Raw genomic sequence first — 12070 nt, 5'->3', positions numbered from 1 at the left:
CATTTTTAATTTATGTTGCACAGTGTGAGTAACAGTGCTTAATACAACAGTACTATTAAGTGATTGCAAATCTATATTACCATATGATACCAGAGTAAACACATGCAGTACAGCAGTTAGACTTTCACTGTCAGGCTATTATGCTTTTATTTACATACAACATATATCAGACTCTTCCTGCCATATTCTGTGGTGTATGCAGTACTTGCCTTAAACAATACAGGTTTTATACAGGCAACTGACTTACTAATACAGTTAGATTTATTTCCTATGACAGTACATGCAAGAATATTACTAACCTGGCTCACGTCACAACCTCTCCAAGTGACAGCCATGGGCCTCCTGGTTCACAGCCTGCCCACTTGCCACTGTGAAGGACATAAGAGGAATATTTAGCCATACCTATCCATAATATACATGACCTGGCAATTATTAAATGGGTAGTGGAGTGAAACTTACAAACTACTGGGACCTGTTCTGTCCTCCTAGCATCTTGGATCCACTGATCCAAGAGATCCCCCTTTCACCGCTTCAGGTCGGCATAGTGATGCCTGACCTGCTCACCAGTTCGGGGTATGCCAGCGGCACTGGTGAGGTCACGGGCGCGATGGTCCCAGGCTTCCACTTTATATTGGGAACCCTGGTACTGGCCTTGCAGCAGTCTCTGCTCATGGTCTTTGACAAGGAGTCCTGCCATGACTCTGGGCTCCTGGATGTCCTAGCACTGCACCCAAAAGCGCACTCCCTCTCCCATTCCAGACATGGTGCCTGCAAAGGGAAGCTACAACTAGTTATGAGATGTATTCCCACCTGTTGGGCTTAAGTAGGGCTGATTTCCCAAACTTTACCATGATTGGATGGTTTTCAAAAGGCTAAGCTATGGGCAAACCTGCTTACCTAAGGCTGGCGTTGTTGAAAGAGGTATACCACTGGACAAATTGAGTTAGGTAGCCTACACATTGCTTACACCTACTAAGCTGGTCTGTGCAATGCTTAGCATTGCTTAATATTTACTTTGCATTATATTTGCTTTTTGGCATTGATTTATTATTCATTACATGTTATATATATATGTCTGATATCCATGATTCATGTGTACGTACGCTGTATGGGGTCATTGTGTTTAATAGGGGAATTCAACACTCAATTACAATTACACCTCACATCTCGGCTTACTTCAATACTCCAGTTCACATATTTATGTTATGTAGTAGGTTATAGAACATATGACTGTATACGGATTCCTTTCACATGTTCAGTTTGATTTTACTATAGTGTGGATTTGTTGGTGATACTTCAGTCTTATGTACTGCTGTGATGACTTAGTGGTTAACTACTGTGACTATAGAGTCCTGGGTTCAAGACCTGCAAAAGCTGTTTATTTTGTTGCTGGGCAGAACAGCGGCTATTGGATACAGAGTGATTATGGCACTTTTAAGCACTTGTAAGCAGGTTTGCTCAGGATTGCCCGAGGGTAAGTAATACTAACCTCTGGTTAAACATGCTTACAGAGAGTTAGCTTCAATATTGTTTAATCTGTGTGTGCATTGCTTACCCCTGCTCACATTTTACCTTCCATTTGTATCCCCGATTCCTGTGTACATATACTGTATGGGGCACATGTATTATCTGTGGACTTTGCATTGTTATGACACTGACACCTCACATCTGCATTTAATACAGTACTCCAGTTCACAAATATATGTTATTTAGTAGGTTATGCAACTAAAACTATTGGTCATAAAGTGATTTGACATGGAAAATAGAATGTACTGCAGTGGGACTCGAACCAGGAATGACTGTTCGTAAGGCGAGTGCTCTACCCACTACACTATGCTTTACTGCTTCAGTTGCATATATCTTGCTTTTTATCCTCTTCTACCATTTAAGCTGCATTAACTGTAGCTGAGCGATGGGCAAACCCATGCACTATGGTTAAATTTAATCTGTTTCATAAAAAAAAAATCTTTATATTTGTTTTTTTAACTATTGCTCTTGTACATGTGGGGGATGTTGCTGTGGGTATGCTTACACCGATGAGCGGTCTCACTCATTAATTTATGACTTGTCTGCTGTGCTTCATTGCAGGGGCATGTATATTCTGAGAGCTCTGCTCTCAGACACACCCCCTGCACTCTTACACGTTCTGTGTAAGATTAGAAGCTCAGGCAGCACGCCTTCATTAATATGCATGGCCTGCTGCCGTCCTGTTCCTAAACGGCCACTTCCATGCAGGACTAAGCTAGTCTTGCACAGAAGGATAGTGAATCCAGGGGAATATCTCAGTACTGGAATATCATAAGTAATTTTTGCTTGCCCCAAAGCTTTCTGTGTATAAATAGGCACATGAATTTTGTAAAGTATGTGACAACTCTCTCTCTTGGTTAAGAGCTACAGCATTCTTGTAGCCTAAAATTATTTTTCTTTAATGTTTAACTGTTTTGTCTAATATTAATTATGAAAGCAGAAATCATAGAACTTCTGGTTGCCATTGTAGTTTCCAAATTCTTCAGGTTCATTCTCTTCTAATATTTAAAGTGCTACTATGTTTGAAATAGCACTTTATGTCAATAATCTTAAAATTAGCTTTACATGGTAATATATATTAAAGCAAAGTTAAGTCTTGACATAATTATGTAGTAATAAACTAAGCTACATTAGGTTGTTATGCTATAATAGTATTCCTTATAACAACCAAAAATGTTATGCATTTTTTGCTAAGTTAAGTAGTTTGTGTTATTCAGTGGTAGAAGAGACGTTAATTAAAAATCCAATACAATAGTATTGTTAATAAATGCAAATCTTTGAGCATTTGCAAACTATGATAACTTAAACAGTCCAGAGTTACTGCTTATTTGTATTTTTTTGTTAAATGTACCTAATTAATGAAGCCTGCATAGATAGGTGATTTTGAAAATTGGCAATGTTCTGTCAGTATAAAAATATTGTATATTGCAGAAATCAGTGAAGTATGAATACAAAAAATAAACTACTAAAAGCTGCAATGAATTCAGTTTTAAAAGAACACTGCACACTGATTAATATCATTTAGGAGTAATGAACATCAAGGACCATCTCAACTTTGAGTGACAGATGACCCACTTCAGGTATCCAAGAAAGTGGTAGTCCTTCAAGCAGCCTAAAATGATGTGATTCTTAACAAATGCATAGTATCCAAGTACACAATGTAAAGAAACCTTAACACTTACTGGTTTTTGTTTTAGAAGGATAAAATGCAGGCAGAAATATAAAGCTTGAATAAGTTATGAGTTTACTGTGAACTGTGCATTCATAGGTAAGTACTAAACAAATTGTCTACAAACCATCACCAGCCTAACTAATTACCCATATTGATGAAATTAGATGCTGCTGTAAATCCAAAGGTTCACTCGTCAAAAGAACTGAACAAATCTGAAAATCATACACGAGTGAGACCACCACGAAAAAATACTGCTGTATAAAAGTCCAACTGATTTATTAGAACAAATGCAAATAAAGAACAGATGAGCGCTTTCGCGTCCCAACCAGTACGCTTCTTCAGATCTTAACATCTAGAATTTTTAAAACCACTTTTATACAAAAGCTCATACTCAAGAATGATCAATTAATCAAGCTATCAATTTAACAATTATACAATTAAATAATCAGTGCAATGCAATGGAAGTATACTAGCCTAGTATCTCTATATTAATTCCTATACAAAATTTTCATTATTAAATAATTTATCATGAAATAATGCCTATTATACTATAAATACAAATATGATTGTAAACATATGAAATGTATAGAAAATATATATTTAAAAATGAATAAATAAATAAATGAATATGTGACAAAATACCCATATTCAATGATGAAACCCTACGTTGTACTTGTTGGTAAAACAAATACTAATGCTATTATGATTACAAATAAATATATTTATATGCAGTATAAAAACCTTCATTTATTACTACGTGCTTCAAGTATGGGCTTTATATTTATAGACTGATTAAGGCCAGATGATAAATGTGCTCTCAGTTTAAAAATCCATTGTAGCTCTAAAGTCTCCAAATAATTCATGTTACTACCCCCTCTTCTTCTAGCCGTTACTAGTTGTAACACTCTAAATCTGAAGTCATGTCCCTCATTTAACATAACATGTCTAGCTAAAGCATTCTGTTGGTTACACTTTTTAATTTCATAAGAATGATTTTACATCCTATCCTTAAGACTTCTCTTTGTTAAACCAACATAGAACGTTTCACATTGTACGCATGTAGCTAAATATATGAGACTGGTGCTATTACAAGAAGCAAAAAATCTGGGTTCAAAAACATAATCAATATCCGGATGCATAAATACTTGTGTATCAGTAATCAAACCACACATATTACACTTCTTACAAGGATATGTACCCATTCTCATCTTATCTGAACATTGTTTTTCTGAATTCTGTTCATATTCAATACAAAGTAGCCACTTCAGGTTTTTACTATTTCTATAAGTAAAACAAGGTGGTGTACCTACAATATCTGCAATAGATGAATCTATTGTTAAAATATGCCATTTTTTTCTTATGATCCTTGTGAAGCATTCTATGTTGATGTTATCTATGAATTATTTGGAGACTTTAGAGCTATAATGGATTTTTAAACTGAGAGCACATTTATCATCTGGCCTTAATCAGTCTATAAATGTAAAGCCCATACTTGAAGCACGTAGTAATAAATGAAGGTTTTTATACTGCATATAAATATATTTATTTGTAATCATAATAGCATTAGTATTTGTTTTACCAACAAGTACAATGTAGGGTTTCATTGAATATGGGCATTTTGTCACATATTCATTCATTTATTTATTCATTTTTATATATACTTTCTATACATTTCATATGTTTACAATCATATTTGTATTTATAGTATAATAGACATTATTTCATGATAAATTATTTAATAATGAAAATTTTGTATAGGAATTAATATAGTATACAAGGTATTTTTATTATTTTTATATATTTTTCTTCATGTTATACATATACATATATATATATTTATTATTTTTTATTTTTTTCCTTATATGTATATGTGTTATATATATTTTTGGAAAATATGTGTTAGAAGTGATGAGTATTTGGTGGCTTTAAAACATTGTTATTTCATCATTTATTTGCATTATTTATTTTATTTTATTTAATCCCATTATTCTGTGGAACGTGCAGTTACCTGGAGTGATAGGATTTTTAGGTATGTTTTATTCTCTTTGTGCTTTCTGCTTGTAGAGCTTATAGAGATACTAGGCTAGTATACTTCCATTGCATTGCACTGATTATTTAATTGTATAATTGTTAAATTGATAGCTTGATTAATTGATCATTCTTGAGTATGAGCTTTTGTATAAAAGTGGTTTTAAAAATTCTAGATGTTAAGATCTGAAGAAGCGTACTGGTTGGTACGCGAAAGCGCTCATCTGTTCTTTATTTTCATTTGTTCTAATAAATCAGTTGGACTTTTATACAGCAGTATTTTTTCGTGGTGGTCTCACTCGTGTATGATTTTCATAATTACCCATATTCAAAAGTTCCCTTCAGCCTCAGAGATGGCAGTTTAAGGTAGAGTGGAAGAGAATTCAAATCTGCTTTTCCAATTATCAAGGTTATTCTTGAAGGTGTGAAGATTGCTACCCTAATTGACATGTAGTGTAAGTTTGTTTTGGAGGTGGGGGCGGGCACAATAGGATATGAATCTATCATGCTTATTGGTCTTACTAATCTTTTGATGATAGTTTATAACATTTAACTAGATATTTGAGGAACCATTTGTTCTGTGAAGGATAAGGAGGTTAAGAAGGGTCAGATCTTTCATGGTTTGAAAATCTATACATAGTTCATGACAGGGGAATACAGAAGTCACTTAGTATAGGAACAGGACTACCAGTCTGCTCCGATAACTGACAGTCTTGAGGTGATTTAGCTTTTTAGTTCTTGACCTTGAGGTCTTCCAATTTCAGGGGTATTTTTTGTGAAATACATGAAAAAATATCATTATATTTAATAATAGATCTTATAAGAAATGAGTGAAGGGGAAGTGAAACTTCTTTGGATCTAAAGGAGATGCCTTTATAAATTACTTGATATTAAAAGCAACATTTCTGAACTATCACAAAGACATGAAGGTAAAAAAGTAAGGAATTATCAGATAGAATGCCTAGATCCTGTATATCAAAGTCTGAATGGAGGTGTATCTGACAAATATGGCCTGATGTGGTAATTTTTTTTTCCAAAAATGAACTACATTAATTTTTTCCACTTTCACTTTGAGGCCATTTTCCTGGCAACAATTTGTTAACATAGTCTCGCTCATGTTGGAGAGTCTATGAGCCAGTGGAGGAACAAGTAGCACCCAAATATAGTAATCCACAAACTTAGAGAACCATGATGCTTGATGTTTTCTGAAATAGATGCCAAATAGTAGAGGACCCTTTAAGGAGTCCTGTAATATACCACTGGTAGATTTTTTGCTTTCAGAAGTGAACCCTGTGGCTCCAACCATATGGGTTTTATCAGACATTGTTTTCATTGCACAGCCAAGATAATCACAGTACAAGCTGTTTATAAATAAATATGTGTCTCACCTGAGCTTTAGATGCAGAGACCATGATCAAAAACTGATTTTACTCTCTACTGCATTTTCCTATGTATAAGCACCTACCTTCATTTATTATGAATAAGTAAAATACAGCTGACATTCACTCCACAAGAGTATATATATTTTATTTATTATCCATTTATTTGTCTATATTTACTGGAAAAGTCCAACTGGGTAATATCCATTTTCAGTGGAGGCTAAGGAAAGAAAGCTCCTGTTGTTTACATTACATTATACTAAGTTCTAGACAAACACAGAGCAGTTACATTTCTACTTACATTTATACACAGACAGTAGTTACATTTATACATATACATTCTAAGATTTTACAGAGATGGAAGTTACTAAAGAGAAAGCACACGTGCAACTTAGAAGATAGTACAAGCAGCAGTTATGTATAAAAATGATTTTGTCATTTTAGTAAGAGGTTGAGAATATTATGTTTAAGGAGAGTGTTTGGATAGTATCGTACAGTGAAGTTTTAACCCTATAATGAGCATCTGCAGGACCAGAACTGGTTATGATGTTGTTTAAGCAGTAGTTTAAGATTACTGAGTTTGTCAGAGAGTTTTATTTGCATTGGCATACTATTCCAGAGTTTAGCAATGCAGTGGGAGTAGACAGAGTCACCTGCAACATTATTTGACTTATTTGTAAGTAATAGTAATTTGTTACTAGTATGGAGGTCCCTTGCTGGACAGTACGGCAGTAATAAGTTTTGAAGTGCAGGGCATTTTTCTGGATGACAAATGAGTTTGTGTGCTGTAGTCAGTTGTGAATATGTTGGAGATCAAGCCAGTTTAATTACTTTAAACTAAGACAATGGTGGATCCTATGATGGATACTGGTGGCAAATTTATCTATTTTATTGTAGCAAGAGGCATATTTCTTTCTTCGAGTATTGTTTATGCTTGTTAGGATAGGACCGACATATAAGAGAGTTGGTGGTAAGAAGGTGGTGATTAGGGTTTTTCTTGCAGTATCTGTAAGGAATCCATTGATTCTATAAAGGGAGCCTAGTTTCTGATGTGTAGATTTAATGGTGTGCAGTATATGGTGGACATATTTGAGATTGTAATCTATTATAATGCTTAGACATTTACTGTGAGTTACAGTTTCAATTACAGTATTATTTGCTGACTTTATAGTAAAATGTTGCTTTTGATTTTGGCAACTTTTTGAGCTGAAAAGCATTAACTTAATGTTCTTGGGGTTGAGTAGGTCTGATTCTTTGAGCCAGGTTTCTACAGAAGAGAAAGATTTTTGGGTCATGTCTTGGAGCTTATTATTGTTGAGTCCACACATATTAATGTTGAGTCATCTGTATACTGAACTAAACTAGCATGGCATGTGGAGGTGAGGAGGTCATTAATAAATATATTCAGTAGTAAACAACCCAAGATAGAGCCCTGAGGAACATCTGCAGTAACTGTTTGAAAGGATGAATAGGTTTGCTGCAATTTAATGGCTTGTTGCCTTCCAGACAGGTAAATAATGAACCAGAACAAGGAGTACTGTGAAAGTCCTATTGCGGAGAGTCGAACAAGCAGTTGCTGGTGTGAAACAATATCAAATGCCTTTGACAAATCTAAGAACATGGTAGACACAAGCAGACCATCATCTCTGTTTTGGTTCATTATATTGGTAAAATGTAGAGCAGTAGTGGTGCTGTGCTGGGGCCTAAAGCCATGTTGTGTTTCTGAGAACAGGTTATTTAAGGTTAGGTATTCCATCAGATGCATATGGATGCATTTTTCTAATATTTATTTAGAGGGGGGAGATAATCACTATTTGTCTGTAGTTATCAAACTCTGCAGATATGCTGCCTTTGTGCAGTGGCATGCTGTAGGATTTTTTTCCACATTGATGGGACATATCTTTCTGCTATAGACCTATTAATTAGTACGGACAAAGGTAAGGCTACAACTTCTGCAGCCATTTTTTTTAGTTTAAGACACAACTTCCTTATGACTGAGGTAGGTATCTGGACTAAAACTGAGGAGCTGTAGGTGATTTTGATTGGACAGAGGTAGAGTAAGGGGCAGATGTGTTATTGTCTATGTGAGATAATAATGACTCTATAAAGTAGAAATTATACTGTTTGGGGATAGAGTCTGTCGTATTGTCTGTTTTTGGAGAGGGACTAGTGGTTATTGCTGAGTTAAGTTCTTCCCTTAATCAATTAAAAGGAATTCATCAGAAATAAAATCAAAACTACAAAGCACCATTATATAACAATCTGTCATGTGATCAAATGCCATGTCTTTTAAAAACTGAAACACATAATCGCATATGCAATAAAAACAGTGTATCCTTTATTATAACCAACAAAAAGCTTCTTTAAGTTTTATTTCCATAAATTTTGTCAACAGCAAAATACTGAACCCAACATATTCACTGTTATCAATTAGTTCTACACAATTTTAATTATAATTTGGCAGACCTTAAATTTAAAACACTAATGATCACATCAGTAATCATCAGTACTGCTACAATGATCCATACAGAGTATAGTACAATTGTGTAATGAACTTATCACAATATTTGAAGTTTTAGCTGATGACTGTTGTACAGGTTTTCTTTCCTCTCTTGTTCCTTTTGGATATTCTGGGGACACCTTTAACCAGTCTGTCTTCTCTGTAGACCCCTATGTCCTCCACTTTAAGAGAAACCCAGGTGTGAATAGACTTGAGACAGACCATATGACTTTCAAATGCCCTGAGCTATTATTTCCAGGGCATGTTGTGGAGGATCTTACTTCTAGGCAGGACCGGTAATTAATGTGGGAGCCCTTGCCTTCCTGGAAATCAGCAAAAACTTAACTAAAGATGGCCTGGGCAGTTATCTTCTTTATGCTGGGGATGTTCTGTCATCCATGCATTGCAGTTTCTATTCAGCCTGTAGGAGGAAGGTTACTAATCTTAGGAGGTCTGGCCAGTCCATCAATATTCTATGGCAGAATGAATTCCAAAAATCAGTAATTATGCACCAATGATCCACTCAGGCATCCATTATTAAAGTAAGTTCCTTACACAATTATACTTCCTTTCTCTGTCAACATCATCACTCCTTTCCATCATAATAAATGATTAACCAATGTATAACATCAATGTTCAGCTGAAAAAACATAGTACAAGTAACAAAATACAGCCAAAGGTCACACCAAACGGACATAATCAGAACTAAAAACAAAATTATGAATTTGTGAATGCAGCACTGTTTTTCAACACCTAACTCAGTCGCTCTAGGCATAGAATCTTTGCATATTTTAGATAACGCTTTTAATGTCTACCATCTTCTGAATGCATTTAGATTGCTTAATAAGGCTTGCACTGAATAATAATTATAGTTATGTTAAAAAGTGTGATTGACATTGTGTATGTTTTTCCTTATTACTTTTAAGGAGTCATAGAGCATTGCTAAGTTATTTTGTAGGTGCTGTAGTGAACGTTTAGTTTCTTAACTTCTATGTGATCTACTTTCAGCTGACTCACTAATATCCTTTTCCATGCCACTTCCTGCATTAACCTTTTCTGTATGTACTGCCTAGTTGATATTACTTACAATTTATTTTGCACCTGTTGGTCTTATCCCATTCTAATCCTCACCACACTTTTTCCCCTCCTCACTCCCTAGGGTTTTAAGGGCAAAGTGACTACACTCTCTGCCAGCCTCTACCAACTAGATAGAGCCTGCTCCACCATCTGGAATTAAGACTGAGCTCTTTTTGCCTACCCAGTTTCTATTTTAAGTATGTTTCCACATCTAAGCAGTGAATAAATCTCACCTTAAAGACTAGATATGTTGCCTGCACACCACCGAAACCCCCCTCTATACTCTCCCTTGCATAGTTAGGCTTTATGCAACACTTTTTTGTAACACTCTATAACATTAAGAAGCTACCACTGCCCCAGTGTCAAGACCTTTTACTTTTCGTCTTTTTCATTCTCTGCTAGGTATCCAGTTTGTAGTACCCACCTAATTTGCAACTCCCTGTTTAATAACCTTACATCCCTTCACCCCCTCCCTGCCCACACTTCCCCTCTCTCCATTGACTTCCTCTATCTGCCTGCAATTTTACTCTTCTGTATAGAATTTCACTCTACTGTGCACCTTACCTGTGTTTCTTGTCTTAGTGATTGTTTATAGAGGAGACTTTGCTCTGACAATTCTGGTTGAACCCACTCTGTTTGCCCTCGCTACACTTGGGCTCATTCTACTCCCCTACCCTACCCCATTCCCACCCACCACTTCTTTCATCACTTTTATAACTTCTCCACCTGGTTCTAACCCTAGCCATACCCCCTAATTCACATATCCAAGCTGTTCTCATCTAACCACCTCCAACATACCTCTTACCCCTCCCATACACTCTTTACTATCTAATCCCTACCACCCTGCTCATCTCCAACCATTCCTCCCCTAATCACCCTCCCACACCCTATTTCTCCTCCTCATTAACTTTGCACTGCGGGCCCCATCCTCTACTACCTCTCCATAACTCATCAGTTTTCACTGTCACTCTCACTCCCTCTACCCTACTATTTTTCTATCTTCTATTCTCTTGTCCTTAATCTATTTCAAGTCTCTGCCCTACTAAGTGCACTCCTTCACATGCACTCCATTTGTTTTTTACTCAATCCACCTCTCAACAATTACCTTACATACAAAATGCTCCCATCTACCTCATATATACCTATCCTACTACTTTATCTCTCACTCCTAACCTCCTATCACTTGAATATTAATCACTGTAATCCATCTCCAACCTCCACATCTCCTCTATCACACAAGGAATCCTCCTTGCCTTTCTTAATCTGTCGCTCTCTCTTCAATTCCTCCTTTTCACACCTCTTCAAATGGAAAATCCTCCCTCTCACCACTACAACCTTCAAACACAAAAAAAAAACAACCTTTTAGTTTCTACCTGTGTACTACTACTCCTTCTCCACTTACAAACAATATACTGTTGGCTGGTGACATCCACCCCAACTCAGGCCTTTCTATAACAACCACTACTAACTCTAGCCTTACCAAGCATCTCTCTGTCTTTGCTATCAACATATAAAGTCTACCTAACAAAGTGGCTGACCTGTACTCCAGGATCACCCATCATACACCTCACATCCTAGCCCTGTCTGAAACCTGATTAAAACCACATATCTGTAACTCAGAAATATTACCTCCCCAGTACAAAATTTACCACCATGATACAACTGCTTCAAGAGTTACGGGGATTTATTATCCTTTACTTAACACACCTTCATCTATCCTCCCTGTCCATATCCCAGCCCAACTTTCATCCTGCCAAACTACTCATTCTAAACTGTCACCTCAACCCCCAAAATAAATTTGCCATTACATCCATCTATATCCCATCAGGAAATAACATTCCTATCCTTGAATCTATCCTAGCCTGGATCTCTGTGAATATCCCATAT

This window comes from Protopterus annectens, chromosome 7.part0 (genome assembly GCF_019279795.1).
Source record: "Protopterus annectens isolate FY-2018-M chromosome 7.part0, PAN1.0, whole genome shotgun sequence".
NCBI classification, from domain to species: domain Eukaryota; kingdom Metazoa; phylum Chordata; order Ceratodontiformes; family Protopteridae; genus Protopterus; species Protopterus annectens.
The sequence above is the reverse complement of the archived record's forward strand: the minus strand, read 5'-3'. Positions refer to the sequence as shown.